Genomic DNA, 5,000 nt, shown 5'->3' with positions numbered 1-5,000 from the left:
TGTCAATGTTTCCAGGCATGATTCAAAGAAGACATGGAAGTCGAATGCGGTTTCGTAATAACATTTTATAAGAAAGGCGGTGAGGTGGCAGAAAAATTAGCAGGCCGGGGAATTGTTTAGCGGTATTTCGTCTGTCTTTACATTCTGAGTTCAAATTCCGCTGATGTCGATGTTTGCCTTTCATCATTTCGGGGTCGATAAATTAAGTACTATTTGCGTACTAGGGTCGAGCTAATCGACTAGCCCTATCCCCAAAATTTAGGGTTTTGAGCCTGGTGTAGAAAGGAATAACATTCTGTAAGAACTCTTATAAAGAACACATGTAACATTTGTTTTATTAAGAAGCATTTTATTGTGTATTTTTGCTTTCGTATGTACATGTGTATACATGTATATATATGTGTGTGTATGCAGATATATATATATATATATATATATATATATATATATATATGTATGCTTGCATGTGTGTGTATATATATATATATATATATATATATATATATATATATATATATATATATATATATATGCCTTCAAGTGCCCGGATAGCCACTCTTGCAAGCTACGCAGACGATACAAAAGTCTCGCAGAAAATACAGAGCTCCAGTGATGTTGCACACGTGCAGCAGGAATCGGACTCAGTTTACAGATGGGCTGAGGACAATAATATGCAGTTTAATGCTGAAAAATTCCAAGCCCTGCGCTACCAACGTCCAAAACTGAATATGAAACTTATAGAGTACACTGGTCCACAGGGAATTTCAATCCCAGAGCCTAAATCAGTGAGAGACCTGGGTATCGACATGAGTGATGATACCTCTTTCCAAGTGCACATTACCAGAATGGCAACAAAGTGCAGACGATTGACTGGATGGATCCTGAGAACATTCAGAACCAGAGATAAGGAAACCATGATGATCCTCTGCAGGACATTCGTCCTCAGCCGCCTGGATTACTGCTCACAGTTGTGGTTACCCACCAGTCGGAAATTAACAGCAGATCTTGAAGCAATCCAGAGGAGATTCACAAAGATTGTCTCTTTGCAACTGTTCAGCTACTGGGAAAGGCTGAAACAGCTAAGACTCTACTCCCTGGAGAGAAGACGGGAGAGGTATGCAGTAATATACATCTGGAAGATCCTGGAAGGAACTGTGCCAAATTTTGGCATTGAAAGCTACACCAATGCCAGAACGGGACGACACTGCATAGTGCCAAAGATCCCAGCAATGCCATCGCGCTTCAGGACCAGTTACTGCAACAGCTTGGGATTCAGGGGCCCACAGCTTTTAATATTCTCCCAAAGAGCCTGAGGAATCTGCACAAAGTAGATGTAGGAGTTTTTAAATCAAAGCTGGACCTCTTCCTATCGAGAGTCCCAGATGAACCTAGCTCGCGGCAGGAGGTGCAAATGAGGGTTGCTAAATCAAACTCCATTCTTCACCAAGTGCCACATACTGTAAGAGGCTCCCTGTAATAACAGTGTAGCAACACGGTGGTGCATCAGCATGGCCGCAGCTCTAAGCTGAAACTTGAATATATATATATATATATATATATATATATATATATATATATATATATATATATATTCTATGATTTATATTCTCCCTTCTTTCAGCCATTTGATTGCGGCCATGATGGAGCACCGGCTTAAAGGACTTTAGTCTAATAAATCGACTATAGGACATATTGTTTGTAAGCCTAGTACTTATTCTCTCGGGTTATTTTGCCGAACCGCTAAGTTACGGATATGCAAACGCACAAACATCACAAACACACGCGCGCGCGCGTATGCGCGCGCACACACACACACACACACACACATATATATATATATATATATATATATATATATATATATATACATATATATATTACTTTTATAGCAAGTTGCAAGTTGCTTCTATGCTAGAAGAAAAACGACCATCTTTGGTTTCAAGATGAAAGGTATTCATCCATCAGGATAATGCTCGACCACATACAGTGACGATGCCATCCGTAAAGGCCGGAATACAAATACAAAATGGCTGATCGTTAGTAAGGAGGGACACACAAATAAGAAACAAGAAAACAAAGGACCACTGATGAGGTCACAGAAGTGTGACGAAAGAACTCTGGCCGAAATACAATTAGAATTAAATATATCAATATTAGAAGATAATCTAGTAATTCTCTCAGAAATACTTTTAACTATAGAATTTAATACATTTGGTGGATGATTAGATAATCTATTTACATATCTAGTAGCTTCATTCTCTTTTCTATATGGGTAGTATAATCTAGCTTCTTTGTTAAGAGTGGCATCTAAAAAATTAACAATGTTAGTACCATATTCATATGTAATATTTAGGTTGAAACTTCTAAAAAATTTTCTAATATGGTATTTCATCCTCTACCATGTTCATCTTGGGCTATTAATTAGCACATATTTTTAATTGGAAATTGAACCTTTATAACATATATTTCTGATCTCTCACCTTAACATACAATCTTCTTGTGATAACTAAGATTTCAACTTTATTCCATGAAAGGTATTTTTTCACACTACTTCTGCTACTGCTGTTAGTTCTTAATATGTATCTTAACCCTAGGTAGCTTATAAGAATAGGAAGTTTCATAAGTTCTTAATGTTTTAATTAGTTCCCAAAATTTAAATTTTATTTTTTTATTTAATGCTTGACTCTAAAAGGATCCTTATTATTATATCATTATTTCAGGGCTTCTAGTGGTAGTGTCTTGTTTATTCTATATTTTGACTTAAATAAATCTAATGCTTATGCCTAAAATAAATCTAATCCTTATTCCATTAATATTCTTTAATTAGCCCATGTTAGTCTTAAAACAAGTTCATGACTATATAAGAAAGTATAATTAAACTAGTAATCAATTATCATGTTACTATATTGGATGTCCTTGTTAATTCCTACTATTCTTTTTCCTTTTTTCTTTTTTTTTTTGTCCCTTAAACCTTAATAAACTCATTATTATAAACTATATAAATCCTATACTAATTCTTCTTTACATTATAAAAATAATGCTTACCTTTTGTGTCTTCAAAATAGTATTATTATATATATTAGCTTAAATTTTAAAATCATTTTTTTAAATAATTCAAAATAGTTTCCTGAGCCCAATATATATAATATTCTTAAACTTTACACCTTATCTATAGCCTTTGAATTCAAAATTGACACTACTTCAGAGTTTTTGTATAAACTAATTACATTACATTTTTATTATTAATAATTTTATTATTATCATACTTCTTATTATTAACATATTAATTAAACTAATATTGATATCTATAAATTTCCCATGCTTAGTATATGTAAAACAATACTGATGCTTTATTCAGACTAAAGAAAAATCCCTGTTGACCTAAATGCTTAAGGTTTAATTCCTCAACATTATGATAGCAGTAGAAAAACCCCAACCTATAATAGTGTTGCCACTCTGACCAGAGAAACCTTTATAACCATATCCATGTATAATGCTTATACATTCTCTTTACTTAGAAGTGATTGCCACTTATACTATAACTACTATATAAGAGACAATAAAATCAGAGACAGTTAGAATTCTACCTAGAACTAATTACTAGCCTGATAGCCTTGGCTATGTTAAGATGGATCTTTATGTATTCTTCTTCCCACTTGAATTTTAAATGTTGCCAAAATTATAATATGTCTATTCTACTGTAATTTTCTACGTTTTTGTGCGGATGAAGATTGCTCTACATATTGCATTTAATGTAATACTCGCATTACTTAAATAAATGGAGTAGCATGAAACGTGCGTACTGCAGTCATCTTTAAAATCCGTGTTGCTTATTTTGATTGTTTCATATATATATATATATATATATATATATATATATATATATATATATATATATATATATATATATATATATATATATATATATATATATATGTATGTATATGTGTATATGTGTGTGTATGCATATGCATATATATTTATATATGTATTACGTATATATATATATATATATATATATATATATATATATATATATATATATATATATATATATATAAATATTACATATATAAATATATACATATATAAATTCATCAATACACAAACGATACGCAAACACATAAGCAGAGATGCAAATAAGCAAAGATATACCCTACATCTCCATATGCCTGTATTTATAAATGTGTTTTACGAATAAGAAAAATATGAAAAAGTCAAAAAATCTCTTCTGATATTTGAGATCCTGACAAAGCTGACATGGCAAAAAAAAATTGAAATTGCTGAAAAAAAAAAATGACAAAATGAAACTGGAATTGAAACAGCATTGCTAACCTTTTTGACATCATTGTCCTTTGGGGGAAAAGATAACTCTAATAATAGATGATGTAGTTCAGATATGATAACAGACTTTTATAGATTTCTTTTCTTGCACGCCTATCACTTCTGTTTCTGTTTGCTTTTTTGTCTTTTTTGTAACCTCCAACGTCTCTGGCTTTTGCACTTAATTGTCTGCTAATGTATGCCATCAATATATTTCTGTGTGCGCGTGCTGTGTGTCAGTGTGTGTGCCTGTGAGGTAAGAAGTTTGCTTCCCGACCACGTGGTTTTGCGTTCAGTTCCACTGAGTACTACCTTGAGCAATGTTACGCTGAAGTTATTACTTTTATAGCTAGTACAAAAATAACGACAGTGCTGTGAAGTTTCGACTGACTGCTTATGCATCCTTGCTGGTTGTTAAGTCGTTAACCAAAATTAAAGCACCGGGTAGCGCAAAATTTTACCCCAAAACGATTACCAGTTTGCTCTCAGGTATTCAAAATATGCTATTCAACAGCTAACATATAAACCCAATAACCTTCTTATAAGATAAGAAATTAAAGGAATATTCCGTTGTATAATTCTGAATATATTTCCTTAACCATATAGTTTTCCTAGAGTATAAATATTGGCAATATTAAATTTAGGATTACTCCAAAGCAGCAATAGCGTTACATTCA

This window comes from Octopus bimaculoides, chromosome 7, assembly GCF_046866305.1.
Source record: "Octopus bimaculoides isolate indiv1 chromosome 7, ASM4686630v1, whole genome shotgun sequence".
NCBI classification, from domain to species: domain Eukaryota; kingdom Metazoa; phylum Mollusca; class Cephalopoda; order Octopoda; family Octopodidae; genus Octopus; species Octopus bimaculoides.
This window is presented reverse-complemented; position numbering follows the sequence as displayed.